Source organism: Podarcis pityusensis, assembly GCF_964106645.2.
Source record: "Podarcis pityusensis genome assembly, chromosome: 2".
NCBI lineage: Eukaryota > Metazoa > Chordata > Lepidosauria > Squamata > Lacertidae > Podarcis > Podarcis pityusensis.
Window position 1 is genome coordinate 79,511,128 of NC_138029.1, and position 19,269 is coordinate 79,530,396.

The 19,269-nt window shown below is 41.2% G+C and overlaps 1 protein-coding gene across 15 annotated transcripts in view; it reads right to left on the bottom strand.

Moving 5' to 3' along the window:
• The window catches only part of RAF1 (Raf-1 proto-oncogene, serine/threonine kinase), a 71,576-nt gene that overhangs the window by 37,732 nt on the left and 14,575 nt on the right, over positions 1-19,269 (bottom strand). For 5 of the 15 annotated variants that reach the window (XM_080995172.1, XM_080995167.1, XM_080995165.1 and 2 more), the window contains exon 1: positions 7,795-7,937. The exons of 3 other annotated variants lie outside the window; for them this stretch is intronic. The gene's annotated coding sequence lies outside the window, so the exon portion shown is untranslated. Of the gene's footprint in view, positions 1-393; positions 413-3,465; positions 3,639-7,794; positions 7,938-19,269 lie in introns of those variants that run through there. 7 more of the 15 variants (XM_080995166.1, XM_080995163.1, XM_080995169.1 and 4 more) reach the window with 6 other exon arrangements.

The following is a 19,269-nucleotide window of genomic DNA, read 5'->3' on the forward strand; positions in this document are numbered from 1 at the left end:
ACCTTCCAGGACGTGCATGCCAGTAGTGGGTGGCCAGAGGTAAAAATGGATGGAACCAGAGGCAAAAGTGGGTGGGGCAACGGATGCACCTTGTGATTTTTACAGTTGGTTACACAAAAATCAAAGGTTTGAACACACCACCCCCTCCCCTTCTCCATCCAGGCAAGGAAGAGGCACCATCACAGTTCAATAGCACATTCCAGCCTGTTCAAGAAGGGTGTGACCTGGGGAAAGAGGTTGTTGCCAGGGGGAGTAGAGTCCCTAGGACCAGATAGAGGAACAGAGAGCCAAATTTGTGCCCCCAGGACTGAGGTCTCACACACAGGACTAAAAGTACCGTAACACATCACAAGCCTAGCTCTATCTACTGTACTATCCCATGTTGCTACATACCATGGGTGGAGCTTGCTGAAGAATGTGATTGTTGGTACTAGGAAATAAGAACATCAAAACAAGGTCAATAGGACAGGCAGAGCTACATGCAGTACAACCTCAAATATAAAGTCCCTAGTCCCTGTCCAGCCGTGCAACTAGTCTTCTTGCTACTTAGAAGAGGCACAATGTCTGGTGGTCATTTATTACTGCAACAAAAGCTTCTTTAATAAATTCAGTGAAGCCTCATAAGTGGGAAAATCCATTGAGGAACCTGTGACATAAGCCAGCCATCAACACTTAAAAGCTTTTACTTAGCTGTTGGAACATCATATTTCCCACAATCCTCAGTTAGAGCAGGTCTTAATGAGCAAAAACTTTCAGCATATGCTTATACTTTGTAGTTTTCTGGCTACCCCAGTCATATGGCAAAAGCCTATATGAACATATGGGAGACAGCATAGTGAGCAAATGTGCTCGTTTGTCTTTGAAGCTAGCTTTGGACCATTAGAGCTTCTAGAAAGGCTACAAAACAGGTGTGTCTAATTCAAACAAATAAATGGTTCAACACAGATTAAAATAAAATACAGGAAAGATCTAAAGATAATGCTGGTATGTTCATTCTGTTTTTAAAGTCATTCCTTCTATTTAGTGTAAACCATAAATCAGATAAGATATGGGATCTGCTATAGATCCCAAACGCACCTGAGTCAAGTCAAATCCAGAAATCAATTAGGTGTTTTAGAAGACATTCTGTAGCACTTGACTGAACTAAACTACTCATTCCTGCAGCAGCACTCTGGACAATGAAATGTTAGGAGCTACAGTATGTACAGCATACATACTATATGAGCACGTGATCACAGGGCACCCCGCACAGAAGATCCATGCAGCTGTTCTCTTTAAACATCAAAAGATACCACACTCTAGTAAAACCCACTGGATAAAGTGATCATGCCTAAAGCTAGTATGAAATCAAAATAATCTTTCAGTACCTACCAAAAGCTAAACTGAACAGTTTTCCATAATAAATGAACCAGTTTGTAATATCCCAAGCAGTGCCAGCAAATAAGTGTTCCTCCTTATTCCACAAAGTTTGTGCTAATTCACACAACACATTTCTCCAACAACACATTTCATCTTTGACACAAGTCCTAGGGATAAAAGTAACAAGTAAAACAGGAAATCAAACTGCTAAAATCTGTATGATGAATGCAGCATTTTTTCTAACAGCCGCAAATCATGTGAATTGCTGCCATCCATAAATATAATCACCCAACTTGTGAGTTGTAATCCATATTAACAAGCAGAATGACTGGGACCACACACATGTATGAACACTAATGTGCACTGCACACATTCTAGGATACTGCTAGAAGGTCAACTTCTAATTAGCAAATATACATTGCAAGACACTCTTGGAAGGCACCAATGTAGGTCCCATAGTTGATTGCATCTACAAGGAAACGAATTGCATGGGGATATTAGATAACCACACTGCACAGCTAAGAAAAAGAAAAGGAATTAAACTAATGACATATACAAGGAACTAGCTGGCACAAAAAGAAGCTAGCTAGTATTAAAGCGGCAAGAGACACGATTCAAGACAAGTCAATCCAGAAATAAATGCACATGCAAACACATTCCAAAATCAAGTCATACTTCAAAAGTCTATAATTAATTCAATATTTTCATCCAACAGAGCAGCCAATGTACACCTCCCTGCATGTCTGCCTAAATTCATTCACTGCCATATTATACTGAGATTGTAAACTAGCTGGGAGTGTAAGCCAGGAAGGCCACCCGCTCCACCTAAAGCTCACCTCAGTTATGATAGCCCTAGGGTAGCCTTGGCAGCCCACCTTCTCTTTTGTAAAATTTCTGAGATAATGAATGCAAAGTATCTTGTATATTAATAATAATCCAGAGTATACAAGTATTATAGCTTGGACAATGATTCTTTTAGTGTTTCAGTACAATGCTGTTAAAACAAAACAGACTTCAGGAAAGTTACTCAAAAATCAACAGGATTAACAGATAAAAAGGAAACACATAAATTATGTCAGCAACACAACAAAATAAAAGAATCATTTATCACTTTACATTGCCCTATGCCATGTTTAGAGATATGAAAAAGTATTTGCTTGCCATATTCTTTTCCTCCTCAGTTTTTGTTGTTGTTGTTGTTGCAATGCAAATAAAACTTAGTTGATTTTCTGTTGATTTTCTCTTCCAACTCTATGATTCTATGATTCTATAGGAGTGCTCTGATGGTGTTTCCTGCTTGGCAGGGGGTTGGACTCGATGGCCCTTGTGGTCTCTTCCAACTCTATGATTCTATGATTCTTAGTTTCAGTTACTGTCCTTTAGCTCAAAATCACAAGGACAGATTTATTAGAATAGGTAAAAATAGCACTACTGAAGATGCCAAAGGAGAATCTTTCCACTATATGGCCACTGCTTAGACTGCAACATCAGCTGGCTTTCTTTTTATAACCCTTTGGCTACATATATATATGAACTGCAGCTAACACTGTAAATTTGTGAAGGTTGAGAAGGAAGACTCAACTCTGCATCATCATTCAACTCTGCTCTTTATATTTTCCAAGATAAAATCCTATTTCAGGACCCATTTGTTTATATGATCTCAGGAAATAAACATACATGTAAAAATATAAGACCCTGGTCATCCATATCTCTTGTCTGAGTCAAGCATACCATAGCTAAAATTCACTTCTACAGTGCCACAAGTCCTTCCAAATATTGATCAGTGTAACACCACTTGTGATCCTCTGAATAAAATGAAACTACAGATGCACAATAAACTTTGCGTTTCTCCTAGGATTTCAGTAACAAGGGAGCTGTCAGTCACCACAACTAGTGGGACCCATATCTAGTTTGGTCTTTATTATTATTAAATATTTTCTTGATTTACAAGTGTGTGTGCGCAATGTTCTCTCTCATATATTTTTTTCCCATGTAACATTTTTACAAATCAGTTTCATTTGTTGAGACATTGGGAAGAAAAGGGGGAATGAGGTGGAGGGGTGGGGAAGATGGGTGGGGGTGGGGTGGGGTTTCTATTTTACTTACTATATGTAGGGTTTGGTGTCAGCGTTGCTTGTGCACGTTCTTTGCTGTTCACTTGTGTTCCTTTGGTGATGAGAGAGGTTGGGGTTGGCCTAGGGTGTGGTTGTTCATTTGTGGTTGGCTGTAGTCCATATACAGTTTGGTGGAGTGGGGAGAGGAAACTATAACTTATTCTACTGCAAGACATCAGTATGGAAGACAGAAGTAAAGTAAAGAGCAAAGTTTCTCCAGTTCATGAGTTGAGCATCCTCTTCCTCACCTACAGCAAGTTTCCCAACAGTGTTTCCTAAGAATATGACTTTGGGGAAACTTTGAACCATCCCAAATACTCATTGTATAACCACTAGAAATCAAAATAGTACCAAATCACACAGAATACAGTACTGTATGTAACAGATTTCTCATGAGCTACTAAGTATATTTGAGGGAGGGGATATATATTCCTCAGTAAAAAGGTAAAGGGACCCCTGACCATTAGGTCCAGTCATAGCCGACTCTGGGGTTGCGGCGCTCATCTCGCTTTATTGGCAGAGGGAGCTTCCGGGTCATGTGGCCAGCATGACTAAGCCGCTTCTGGCAAACCAGAGCAGCGCACAGAAACGTCGTTTACCTTCCCGCCGGAGCGGTACCTATTTATCTACTTGAACTGCTCCATAAATATGCCACAGCCATGTTTTCATAGTGGTGAAAACCAAAGCTATTGCAGCAGCCGAAAAATCAAATGCAGTATTTAGGATTGCTGGTACAAATGTGTGTCCACTTACTTGTATCCACAATTACCTAGGATAGATACATCTTATAGCCATGAAAAAACTGCTTCTCTATTTTAGCAAAAAGCCCTATGATTTACAGTATGCTGTGGTTAAGCCAACAGTAGAAAGTACACCTTAAGATAAAGGCTTTGATACCATATCTATACCTCGTTAAGAAATTAGTTCGAGCATGTAAAGAGAACAATCTCCTTGCCCTTTCCAAGCCAACTAACATTAATAAGCAAAAAGATGCAATTCTCCCTCTCCCTTCTTCCGTTTAGTTCTCCCTTCACCACATTCTTAGCATAAATGTCTACTATTCAGCTAAGCAAAGTCAAGAATAATTTCAAGATTTTAGCTCACTCTCTTCCCTTTGAAAAATTACAAAGTAAAATGCCACATTGAAGCCCTTGGGTCTAAAACCCTAAACCAGATTTAATTACTGTTAGTACCACACCCATCTAGTAACTCAGTGAACCAACCTCACTCAGTTCACAATCTAAAAATATACAAGATGTCCCAAATGTTCTAAAGTGATACTATGTGCAATGAATAGAACACATTGCTTATTGATATAGTTTTATTAGGATTTGCCAGATCTCAAGCAATTTTGGTTATACCACAACTGCACTGGAACACCAAGTTGGGCACTAAACAACAGTACTGCCATACACTTAAAATAATTCATGCAGCACTGAAATGCTGCACACACACACACAACAGTATCATCTAACAAACTGACTCTATAGAGTAACCTAAAATGGAATATACAGTAACTGAAATGCCAACTATCCACAACCTTCGCAAGTTAAAACCAGTCATATTTTATTTGATTTTGATCAAATTTATATTTCCTGCTCCATCTAAGGAACAGTCAAGGCTTTGCCTAAAAAAACCCAAAAACCGCCGCTCCAAAGGTACAGCAGCAGAACACAGTGTTACTTATAGCTGCAAACAAATTTAGGGATCCATTTGTTATTGCACTTCTCAAAGGAGCAGTGAAATATATTTGCATTATAATCAAAAACTTCAAAGATAATTTTTGCAATAAACTTCCAGTGTTAGGTTGAAAGCAACAATATTCTGCAATGAATATATCAGCTACTGTCAAAAGAGGTTATTAACCAATTCTCAATTCTGAAAGGCTATTCATCATATAACTTCTCATGCTTAAGGAGGTTTTGGAATAATGTAAAGTGGTTTTATTGCATTGTTCCAGTAAAATAATTTCGGCATGGTATACAAAGCATCTAGCAACATCATATGCCAGTTATTTAAACATTTTACATCTGTACAGCAGCAGCTTTCCAAACAAAATAGCAATGTACAAAAAATAAATTATTCAAGAAGCATAACCTACACCACTTGAAATTCAAATCTTAACTAAAAGTTAAATCTTAATTTTGGACCAGGATGACTAACCCATGGCCCTCCAGATGCTGCTGGATTACAACTCCAACCATCCCTGACCATTGGCCATGCTGGCTAGGTTGATAGGAGCTGAGTCAAACAACCTCTGGAGGATCACAGATTCCACACTCAGTTTCAAAACAGAAGAATACATGATTAACAGTGTAATTAATCCTAACTTTGTCTACTTAGCAGTCCTACTGAATTCAATGAAGCTTACCCCCAGGTAAGTGGAGACTAATTCATGCAACATTGGACTGTGCTGCACAGTTAAGGACACTACAGCATGTATCAGCTTCAGGCAGGCAAACCAATGGCCTAGCCTAGGACTATCTACTTTGGCATCACATCTACCAAGGTTTCTAGAAGAGATTTTTTTAAAGCCCTTCTATCCAAGATACTCTGACCAGCAATTCCAGATATTAGACTTGGCACTTTATATGCTTGTAAACTGCCTAGAATTCTATTTTGGCTATGTACAAAATAAACAAACAAATACGCAAAACATTAGATAAGGCATCTTCTGAAAAGCTATGTTCTCTCTCAAAATAGATGCAGCACATTACAAAATATTTGCTTACCTAGGATTGCACCCTTTGTGTGTTTTAAAACTGGAATTTTCCCAAGTCTACGCTATTCAAGTATTTAAAAGTCATTCTGACTTTTAGGTTACCATCCTATGGATACTTACTTGGAAAGTAAAGCCACTTAAATGAGTGGGACTTTCAAGTAAACATTGATGACTCAGCTAATACTCATTAGAAATAGTCTGTAATAGACTACAGAAATAGAAATCATGTACTTTCCCACTCCAAGCCAAAACAACCACCGCCAACAAAAGGAACTCAAGACAAGTCTGCTTATCACTGACCTGATTTGCATTATTTAACTATGTGAGATACACAAATCAATGCCAGTTCATAACAAAGAAAATCTAAGTATGCTTGCGTAAAGACTCCTTGTCTCCTACCTCTACAAAGATAGCCAGAAGACTGATGAAAGAAGTTCTCCCCAGGTGTTTTTTATGTCTTCACCTTCACTTACCTGCACAGACTTAAGCAATTAAGCTGTGATACAGCTGCTAAACTGCCTCCTCTTTTCCACCTTTCTTAAAGCAACCAAGAACATATCTGGATCACACACGGGGGAAATATGGGAATCCCCATTCAGCAACCACTCCTCACTCCCCAGCGATGACCTCATTTCTGAAAGTTTCTAATCACTCGTTTCAAATTATTTCCAATGCAATTCAGAGACTATCCAGGACGCAAAAGGCTCCGTCCAGACTCCAGAGGATGCTGCAGCTACGACGGAGGCAGCCAAACGCATTTTAAACCACACCGGCTCCGGATAACTAACCCACTGCATAACTTCAACTCATGGCAGAAAAAGACCAAGCGCTGGCTACTTTTGAATCGGCAGACGTTTTAGTCACAACAGGAGCCCGAAGACCCAGCCTGAAAGCATCAACCCGGCAAAAGAAAAGCGCTGACTTGCGCAGCGACGGCAGCTGCATCCATTCCTACCCGTGTCAACGTCGCGAAGGAGCCGCTGCTGCATCACATTATTGGACGCCAGCAAGAGAGAAGCCTGCGCTGCTTGCCTCATTCCCCACACCCGTTCCCTGAAGGGGCAGGACAGCACGCTTTCCTCACCCGAACCAAATTAAAAAAAAAAAAAATACAAATGAGGAAGGAGAAAGCAAGCAAGAAACAAACAAACTCAAAGTGGGTAGGGCCCGACAGTCTGGTAGCGTCAAAAGCTGACTACGGAGGCAGTTTTAGCAGCTGCAAACTGAGCGCCCCGTCTAAATTGCCGGAGAAAAGCGACGCCACTGCGAGCAGCGAGGAATGGAGAGAAGAAGCCGAGCGCACAGCATCCCCGTCTCAGCCTCGGGGCAGGCGGGACTCGCGGGAGGACGCAGCCGTCCAACCTGGGCGGCTCCGTCCGCACAGACGCCGAGCACAACGGAGGCTGCTGAAGCAGCTCCTTGGCGGCCGCCCCCTTCCCAGTGTCTCCGGGCTTTCCTAACCCCCCGCTACACACTCACACACACACGCCTCGACACGACACGACGGCGCCTTCCCCATCTCTTTGGACAACTTCAACCCTTTCCCGGGGCTCCGGCTGCGACACTCCCGCCCTCCCAGCCGCGAAACCAGCCCGGTACCTGTCCGTCTCTCTCGGGTGCCGCCGCCGCCGCTGCTTGTGCCGCCACCTCCTCCAGCTCCGACGGCTCTTCCCTCACTCCCAGCCGCCCGCTCCGCTCCCCATCTAAAATGGCCGCCTTACTAGCACCGAGACATTTATTCCAAAGCCATCCAAGCTCTCGAAGCTCGAGTCCTCGCGCCTGGAGCGCCGAGTCCTCGATGGCTGGAGCAGCCCTCTCTCCCGGCCCGGCCCCTTTTCCTCCTCCCTGGGATCGTCCGCCTGTCTCGCCGCCGCCATTTGAAACGCCTGCTTGCCCGGGTGGGGGAGGAGGCGTCGCAAATGCCCTTGTGAGGCGGGGGGTAGGGGGCTTCCCAGGCTGGGATAAGCACGGCGAGTACACGGTGCTCTCCCCAGCCCCCGGAGTTGGCTCCGTGGCATCTCCCCGGTCTTGTCTAGACTGGGATTAAGCTCTCCAGATGTCCCTTGTTTGCTCCTTCAGAGCATCCCATGGAGCATAAGAGAGCAGCGCTTGCTATCGCTCCTCTTTCCTAGTTGAATTCAGGGAACGTGCCGCTCGCTACCTCTGCATTATGTCTCCCCCTTAGTATTATATCTGCTTAAAACTGGAAGATGTAAGGGAGCAGCGTAACTAAAACTGGCAAAGAGCTGGAGTGGGTATAGATACAGAACTACTTCTTAAGGTTTTTAATCAGCAAAGTGGCCCATGCTGCGTTTGTCCTCCTGCGAACCCAATTCAGTAGCAAGATTCTGCTGATTCTCACCTTGACTAAAGAGGATAAGTGTGATCGGCCAGAAGGAGCTCTGGTTACAAAGTGTTTCCAGTCATGTAGAAGAGACTATGGCTAATACGAGCTCTACTCACATCTCTTAGTGAAGGAGGTTTGGGTGTAGGACCACTGGCCACGATCCTGGTTATCCCCTTATTTGTACAGTTACTGTAATCCAGAATTGGCCTCCACAGTCACTTACGGACTCATTGTTAAAACCGTGTTTATGGAAGACAATCTTACTCTGCTACGAGTGATTGCCAAAAAGACAGTTAATGTACGTCCTATGTCCTTGCAGAAATACAGGAGAGCATTTTCAGATGTCATGAACATGTTGGCTAGACTGCCAGCTCCCATCATCCCTAAGCATTGGTCATGCTGTGGGAGTTTCAGCATCAGGAGAACTACAGTTTAGACATCCCTGCAGGGTTGCTGGTTGTATTGAAACAAATGCATGTAGGTTGGGCACAGAGCCTACCACCAGAATTTCATGTCTCTCCCTATGTTCAGAACATTTGTAAGGAGCTGGTTTGAAGGCAGTGATGGGCTAAAGTGACTTATTCAGTGTCATACAACAAACTATGGGAGAAATAGGGTCTCAACCTGAACTTTCCAGAGACAAATGATACACTATTCCACTCTTCCTCCTGGACTATCCCTGCAACTGCAAAGCATACAAAAATAGCTTAACACAGGTTCATTACTCTATAATGGCTTTAGGCTTCAACCATCTTGTACTTGCCAGGCTGCACATAAACACAGTATCATATACTTGTAGTCTGCCTATTGTCTGGCTCCATGTGCACAATCAAGGATGTCAGTTTAGAACACCACATTCCATTGTTAAATGTGCATTAAGCCCTTTTCTTTAACATATCCGTCCTAATTGGAGGTAAATAATCCACATCAGATTAATTTGAATAAGCACATAGAATGTTTAAAAGTGTGATAAAATGTTATGGAGATTTTTTACCTTCTAAATGCAGGTTTATGAGAAAAAATCTGAATAGCATGCTTTTTAAAAAGTATTTTTTTAAAACAACAACAACATTCAAATCAATCTTTTAGCAGGTACAACTTTTTACTGCAGCCATGGCAGTCCACAATAATACATAATTAAAGCAAGACCAAGGGTAGTAATCAACTAGGCTTTACTTAGAGTAGACCCACTGAAATTAATGAGCATTACTAAAATAGGTCCACTAATTTCAGTGGATCTACTCTGAGTAAAACTCAGTTGACTACCATTGCAACAGAATAAAATAACACATCAAATACACACAACAATAAAATATCTGTGTCCTAGCAACCGACAGCAATGATTTATGCACACTCAATCATCAGATACTTTTCTAATTGCTAGACCCCTGGCAGAATAAGAAAATTGTCACCCTCTGAATCAATACAAGAACAAAACTAGATAGGTATTCCTGCAGAGCAGTGGTGGGGAACTTATTTCAAGGGCAGGGGGGAAAATGTGCAGAGAATGAAAAAGCCTGAGGAAATGTAAGTGTCTTCACCTGGTGCCAAAATGATATCCAAGTAGGCTCCAGATGAACCTCCCTGGGAGAATGAATCATGGTCAAAAGTACCACTACCACACAATGTGGTCCCTTTCCATTGTAGCCACTTAGCACACTTAGAAACCCTGAGATTCTTCTGAATATAGAGTGATTAAGACATTTTCTAAATAGGTAAATACATTTGAACTTGTTTAGAAGCAGATGCTTGGACCGCAGCTATGCAATTTCCCCCCTTCATAGCTGGGGCAAGGCCTTTTCCAGATCTTCCTTGTGTTGTATATCTTATCTAACAACTACTGGTGCGTCTTATAGAGCGAAAAATACGGTAGTTAACCCAGGTAAACTGACATCTTGAAAAAAAACGAGAGAGCTCAAGCATGTCCAAAATCTTGTAGAACTACAGTTTTGCATGTAGGGCACATTTTGCATCTTTAATTGGCCACTCAACATGACTGCAGTTGGAGCCAGGTTATTTGAAGGATTACTTACTTCCATATGAACCAGGCCAGGTGCAAGTTTGTTATCAGAGGCCTCATTTATTGGACCATCAAGAGACATGGCCTTTTCAGTGGTGGTCCTGGCTTTTAAACAGGCTTTGAAAGCCCATTTGTTTCAAATATGCTTTATCTAGTATGTGGGCTGGCCTTGAATTATTATTAGTTATTTTTAGTAGCCTTAAATTGTGTTCTTTAATTAATTTTAGGGATTACTACGCTGGAATTCTTTGAAATTTTATCAATTGCTGGTTTAAGTTCTAGTCTTTTAAAATATTGTTGTAAATTTATTTTTATGTTGTAAACTGCCACAGGTTATGTGTATGATTTTAGATGATATAATAATATCTCCAGTTATTTTATTCTCTGTCTTCCATTGTAAAGGGCTTTGGCTATATACAATGAAAATTGATTGATATTAATTAGGAGATAGCCAAAAATCAAACGTTGAACAATTTTAGAGTAGAAAGAGTATAATGAGTAGATCAGGAATATACTAGCCAGTTGGTAAGAAATAAAAACAAGATTCCAAAGATATGCTTGATAACTGTAAATTGTAAACTATCCTCACTAAAATATATACACATTTGATAATAATATTGAATCATTCCTACTTTCATTAATGTTTCATTAATGTTTAATATTCAAGCACAGGGGATGAGATATTGCACAATCTTCCATTTTCACTAAGACAGGAATGAATAACTTGTGGTCCTCTGGATGTTGTTGGAATCTAGTTCCCATCAGTCCCAGCCAGCCTAGTCAATGATGAGTGATGATGGAAGCTGTAGTCCGGTAACAATTGGAGGGTCACAAGCCATCCCATCTCATTCTTAGGTTAAGTGTAGGCAATACAGTTTCTGGATTTACAATGATGTCATCTAGGATTGTTGATGGATGGTTACGTCTTGGCTCTCACTGTACCTTATGTAACTTCAGAAGTTGATAGAAGGCAATGAAATATGTTGGGGACAGCATAAAATGTGGCTGGGAGCCTGTGCCATAAGTAAATATAGCTATGCTTTCTCCAATACTATTTATCCCTAGTAAAGGACAGGACTCTTAAGCTTCCCAATATACTAATTTGCAGATGGTGTGGAAACTCTTATTGCTATGGAGTAAATAAATTCTTGCTCTTCCTTCTTTTGTTCTCTGACAACACATGCTTGCAAGGAGATGCAGGAAAGCCTTTTATTTTCTAGGCCCTGGATATGGCTTGGGAATGGACAAAACACTGTAACCTACCCTCCTAGAATAGATTCTGTGACTTTGGATGCCAACTGAGCAGAATAGAAGCCTACCTTGGCTCACTCTCTTCCCAAATTCAAAACTACTTCCATTTCACACACACAAAACTGCCCCTCTGGAACAGTAGTCTCAAAATTCACCTGTACAAGTAAGTTGTTCACTCTAGCAAAACAACTAGCTCTTAGCTCCCACTGAGGAAATGGCCAATCATCCCGAACAATTAGCAATCAATCAATTTAACAAAGGATGGTTTCCCAGCAGCTGTAACTCCTTATTTAGAACTGGGAAATAAACCTGAGCTCTTTGAAAAAACCGGGGGGGGGGGGGAATGGATAGATTGATAAACGTTAATAATCTATATCATAGGATTATTTTGAGGATAGCTATAGCAAGAATTGCAAGCTACATTGTAAACAACATTACTGTATATATATATAGAGAGAGAGTGCTATTCTCTCAAAAAAGAATTATAACTGCACTGTTAAATATTTACTTATCTCATAACCACCAAGCTTAATGAACTATACATTTACAGCCCAATCGTATCTGTGTTTGCATGAAAGTAGGTCCCATTATGTTCCATGGGGCTTGTTCCCAAGGAAGTGGGTTCAGGATTGCAGGCTAGGGCTGCTGTCCTATGCAAACTCCCATAGCAAATAGTTCCATTGAGTCTACTTATTTCTGAGTAAACATCTTTAGGTTCAAGTCACACATCAGTTAAAATATGTCATGTTTGCACTAGCACATGATATGTGCAGTACCTTTAATGCCTATTATATTAAACGAAACAAAGAATTCTAATGTACCGGCAAACCTTTGGTTCTTGAATCCAGCTGCCTTTGTAGCATTTTGCCCACACCTCTCTAGAGGCATTACAATTAACTGCTCTGATATCAGGCAGCACGGTTTACATTTTGACAAATCTGAAGCAACTGTGGCAAACAATGCCGACTGAGGATCATGTGAATTCCATGCAAGTTTTTATCACTATCAAAACTGTTATTTCAGTCGTTGCCTGATGAAGGCCTCCCAAATTGTGCAACAGTTCTCATGGAGCTGAGCCAGACTGTTCCATGCAGCTCCAGCCTGCCACATCAGCTCATCTCTCCATCTGGCCCACAGCCATCTTCCTGCTTCGCTTGCAGCTCTCTCAGACCTTCAGTCCTCAGTATTGACTCTTCTGTTTAAATATAAAGTTTGCCTGCTCCACAGTCTAGTTCAGTTACTAGGTCTTTTCTTTTGCCCTGGGCATATCTATCTAGAACTAATTTTGTTCTCCAGCAACATTAAAAAAAAAAACACCCAAAGGATTAGTTTTGCATTATCCATACTGTATATGTCATGGCTCCTGTGGGACTGGAATGGTACCAGAGATTGCGAAAAAAGCATTATAATCCCCCCCCCCCAAAAAATTCCCTTGCTGGAAAAAAAAAATCACCACTTTGTCTCATGCAATGTTTGTGTAACTGAATTCTTCCAGGAAGGCTGGGCCATTTATAATCCTATTAACTGCTACCATGTTCTGTTTCCCTTTGTTCTTAAAAGCATATGACACAAGATGGGTTACCATAAGCTAGAACGTTTTTCTTTGATATTTGATTAATATCACTAAGCTTTTACTTTTATTTCTCTTCTTAAGCCAACAATATCATGTGTTTTTAAAACCCATGTCCAGTGTTTGTTTACCTTACCTGATGTGATTGTCACATTCACTCCATGCTCATCTCAACAAAATGGTGTACTGTAGTTTTTCTTACATTGGTACACTCTGTATAAAAAATGCTTTGTGTGACTACAAAGAAGAGTTTTGTAGCATCTTAGACTAATATACAATGTTTTGTTGTTTCTTTTGCTGCCTGCAACAGGCTAACACACAACTACCTTTTTGGAGATCTTTCATGAAGCAGTCCTAAAAGAGACTGTGTGGTTGCAGATTTTGCTCAAAACTGGTTGGGATTTGAGGATATTATGTGACAACCTTATGTTGCTGTGGATCTCACAATGTTTGTGTGTTCCAATGTTACATCCTGGCAATACATTATCTACTTGTATATTTCTACCCAACTGTTATAAGGCCATCACTTTCCAATGCTTTTGCCAAAAAAGTTTTCCCTGAAATCGCTGCTTATCAGAGAATTAGTCTGCAAATTATGCTAAACTATGGCTTTTTAAACTACATAGTTTAAACCATAGTTTATTTGACTGTCCAAATCCCAGCAGTTTAACTATGGTTAGCATACTGTGAAGAAACCATGCTCTCAAGCTATGGTTTGTTATTTGCTTATGAACCGTGGTTTGTTTTAACAATGGCTTGGTGTTTTGTGAGAACCAAACACCTTTCCGAACCATGGCTTGTTTGGCCATCCTACGTCAAATGCTTGCCAAAGCAAGAAGCATGAAGCTAGGAGCAAAACAGACCAAGCTCTGGATAAATAAGCCATGGCTTGTTTTAAATTATTTCTATGGGACAATCCGTGGTTTGTTAAACAAACCATAGCTTAGAATTACATGCAAACCAGGCCAGAGAAGAGCCAAACCCACACAGGTGAAAACTGATTTGGTTAGTTAGTGATGAGAGGTAGTAACACAATATTCCATCAACATGGTATGCTGTTCTGCAGCACACAGAAATTAGGCAATACCCCCACAACAATACATTAATACTTCTTGTGACCTTTAGTATGTTTGTGTAATGTGGAACAGATGCATATTAACCTTTACCCAGAATATGCATTCTAATTCTAATTGCACATGGTTGAGAGCTTATTTTTAAACACAAATGGTCGTGATTTATGTTCACCTAATTAAAGCAGACTAAACTGAAAACGTATATATAATCTATGGTAAATTGGTTCTCAGAATGACGACATCTTGGTGGTAGGCTTGTAATTACATAACACAGCAAAGTATATGGGGTTGGGCAGGGAGAAGGCGTGGTCTCACACCAGAGCTTGCTGAAGTTGAAGTCAATGCCAAACCGAAGATTCAACTTCAGATAAAGCAGCCTCACTACCTCATGAAGTTATATATCAATATCTGGTATCCAGCACAGATAGAAAGGGCCACAAGTTTGTCCTTCCTTGTATAACTAAGATTAGTAAATAGGAGAACTGTTTCTGCAAGTTCCTTGCAGGGGTGGCCTTTTATTGTTTCCTGTCCTTGTTATTACCATCCCAACTCTTATCCTGCTACCAGTTTCTGTTTGGACCCCCACCACATTTTTCCAGATCTCATCACCTCCTCTGTGCCCTTCCCTGCCTTCAGCTTGATCCCATACTTCCACAGCTTCTCCACTTCCTCTTCTGCCTATAGGTTACTATTTTAACCCATGGTCTGTCCATTCACCCATAGTCAGGAATTTGGACTTCAGATATCACTTTACCTATTTTATAAGCCATTTGGACACTGTCTGGTCCTACGATCTAGATTCTGGCATGAAAAGCCTGGCTTGATCTCAGTACTTATTGACTTTGGATCCCAATCTAGATCAAGCTTGCCTACTGCTAGTCCTGCTCCTGGCACAGCTGCCCATGCACTCTCTTCCATAGGGACAAAAGTGCAGATTCTGAGCAGAATTTGCCTGGCAGCATCGAGAGATTGTACCAGGCACCAAAGGGGAGAGTGGAAGTAAAAGCCAAGGAAGGAGATTTTCACTATGGTTATTCCCACCATAGCACACACTTCTGTTCTCCTGTTTGTCAATCACCCCAGAGCTCTCATGTGTGTATGGGAGGAAGAGGAATCACACCCAAGTTTCATGAAGAAAAACCAGTAGCGACAACAACCCTCCTATTTGTATGCATGTAGTATATAAACAGAATGCAGCAAATCAGAGGTGTGGAAACTGTGGCCTCCAGGTGTCAGTCCCAGCCAGCATGGCTAATGGTCATAGATGATGGGAGTTGTAGTCCAACATTATCTAAAGGGGCACAGGTTCCTCATCCCTGCAATAAACACTTCTGCAGAAAACAGCTTATGTATGCAAGTTCATTCCGCGATACATTTTTCTTCAAGTTACACCATAGAAACCAACAAAGGACAGCAATGTTGGTGTCATGCTTTTCTCCTGAACAATGCAATCAACTGCTTATCAAGGTTAAGATAAAAAAACCAATCATTTATTTTCTTTATAAATAGAAAACATGTGCAAGCCATTTTTTAAAGCCCTGCTTTCTGTTTAGAATGTTGGTTACTTGTTTTTGTAGGAAGTGTATAGTTCATTAAGGAAAGTGCTAAGATGTTTGTTTTGCACTGTGAACTATGGGAAGAATTTGCAACAAAGCCAAACCAGGCTTTTGCTGAAAAGTGGCATGGAACAGTAAATATGAAGGGTCAGCAAGTCACTAATAACTGTAGATTGCTAATCTTGACACCTGTCAGTTGACAAAGTGCTACTGTAATGTGGGCTGCAATACTAGCAACCCTGCTAGCTGAGAAGTATTTTCCTAACAGCAGTGGAAGGGGAAGTGGTACAGTACAAGTAACTCACCACTGTTACCTAGCTCAAGCTGTTCAGTAATCGTAACTGTTTATCTACACTGTTTATCTACAGCATCATAAAACATAGTGCCCACATATTTCCTGTACTGGGAGCCATTCTATGGCATGAGGTGATAGACTGAAGTGTCACAACTTTAGATGCTGATTTCCACGGATATCTCATCCAAATCACACAAGATCTCATGCAGCTTGAGAGATCTCACAAAATTTCAGTGAGATCTCGCCAGAAATCAGTGTCAATGCCAGCAGCAGAGCAGGAACCACAGCAGAGTGGGGCAGCACTTCCTGTTTGACCCCAAGTGACGAAATGGGACACGCCTCCCCTGTTTGGACCCAATGCAGCTTGACAGGTCCAGAAGTAACAGGCCCCAAGGAACTGGCCCTCAATAACCCCGATGGCAGCATTAAGCACCACTTGTAGTTTTTCCAGCTCTCTCCCATAGTAGTGTCATGCAGATCATAGTCCAACCTGAATGTGTCCAAAACGTGTGGAAGTGGATGAATCTGCCTTCTCCAGGAAAGACCACAGTTGGTACACCAGCCAAAGCTGTGCAAAAGTGCTCTAGGCCACAGCTGCCATCTGAGAATCCAGACCTAAGGAGATGAGGAACTTCAAACCATGTGTACCTATCTTCCAGAGGGAGTACTAACCCATCCAGAATGGAAGTACCTATCCTCATGTGGACTTTCCTGCACCTGTCTAGTATGGATTAAGTCTTAGTTTCTTAGCCAGGCATAGGCAAACTCAGTCCTCCAGATGTTTTGGGACTACAACTCCCATCATCCCTAGCTAACAGGACCAGTGGTCAGGGATGATGGGAGTTGTAGTCCCAAAACATCTGGCATGCCGAGTTTGTCTATGCCTGTTCTTAGCCCACATCCAGCCCATCACAGTCTCCACACACCAATTCAGGGTCTTCACTCCCTCCCTGAAATCTGGTAGAAAAGAAAAACAGAGCTTGATGTCATCCACATATTAAATACAAATGCACACACCAAACACATGGATGACGCCTCCCAGCAGTTTCACGTAAATGCTGAAGGGCATGGAGGACAAGATGGAACTTTTCTGGATTTCATAGGCCAAAAGCCAAGGACTGCCGCCTTGTGGAACCTACCCTCTGGGGAGGTCCCAAATCAGCATAAAACAGTGCCATCCAACCTCAGTACAACTTGGCTGTCCAGAAGGATTCCAGGATCAATGGTACACAAAGCTGCTGAGATGTGTAACAGACCCAACAGGACTGAATACCCGCTGTCCAGTGATCAGCATAAATCATCTATTGTGGTAGCCAAGACAGTATCTATCCTGAACCTCAATCGCACAGAGAGCCTCCACAAAGTGGCAATGCTCCCCAGTGCAGAAGTGTACTTTTAGTCATGCGAGGGGCCAGGAAGAGTCATGTAGCCCCAACAGAGAGGGGCTAAACTGCTCAGCCCCATAGCTCTGCTCTTCTGGCACTAGCACCCAAAGAGGGCTTCTGCTACCACACAACGAAAAATGCTCCATAGTATTTTGAAAAACGTAGCAGTAAGTGGATGCACAGAGGACATAAGGTGATTCTGTGCAGATTTAAGCAGATGAATTGCAGAGTATGAAGGCAGTAACAATACATACATACATACATACATACACACATACATATTCTCTCAGAATTGTTTTCGGCTGGACTGGTGGAAGAGAATGTTTGGCCTCATCAAGGTATGTATCAGTTTCAAACTGAAACTATGTTGGTGTTCTGTCATAGGCCATAGTAACACAACAAACACAGAAAATTTGTGAGCGCATGTGTTAGGTCACTGCCTCAAATAAGAGACATTTTTTTTTTGCTGAGCCAGGTCACTCACTTTCCTACATTAAAACAAAAAAGTATGTGTATATTTTGAAAGAACTTCGAATTTTCTTATGATAAATAGAGAACAGTCTCATAGCACCTTAAAGACTAACAAGTTTATTATAGCACAACAAAGTGGATGGAATTCCATGAAAGCTTATACCACAGTCAAGTTGTTAAGTCTTTATATGGTGCCACAATAATTTTTGTTCTTTTTACAGAGACCAACATGGTTATCCTCTGGAAGTTTTATTTCAGTGCAGCCCCTCTCCGTTTATGAATTTTATTTTATTTTTTACAAAACCCTTCTAGAGTAGGAGGCCAGTTGATCAAAACAATTACCATACTTGCATTTCAAAAACTTTTGGAAGTTACAAGGTTTTGGATCATCAAGTACAAGGATGTGCTAACTTCAATCTTGTGTTGTCTACATATTTGTTTGCTAGAATTCCTGTGACCCACTGAGGTGTTTAGGTTTATGAAGTCAGAGTGCACACTGGGAATTCATAAAAGTTATACCAGAATCTCCTGTCTACTATTCTCCTATACCCCTCACCCAAAATTAACTGTTCTCCTAGGTGTGTTTGAAGGTATCTTCAGACAGTCATAAAATGAATGGAATCACATAGGTGGTGTTTTGTCAGGTCATAGCCTCACTTCCAATATAAGATTATAAACGTAACCTTGCAGAACAACTTGCACTTATGTGTGGGCATCCATAGATCATAGTCCTTGTTCTTGGCAAAAGTTAATACCCAGAATATAGAATTCAGCAGCCAGGTTGCTCACCAGGGCAAGACGGTTTGAGCATATGCCACCAATCCTGGCCCAACTGCAAAAACGTTCCTCTCCAATCAGGCCTTTGGCTGATTGAACAATCTATGGCTTTTAAAATGTGTCCTGCCAGAGGGTGCTTTTAGTTTTTGTTACTATGTTGTTTATTTTGTGTTTTTATGTTGCAAACTGCCCTGTGATCTTGAGGTGAGCAGCAGTATATAGTACATTTAATAAATTTAATACAGTAATACGTATTTACAGAATTCAGCTGTAACATTTGCTAGGCGAGCTTCAGCCGTCAACTGAAGAAATTGTGGCTTCTTTGCATA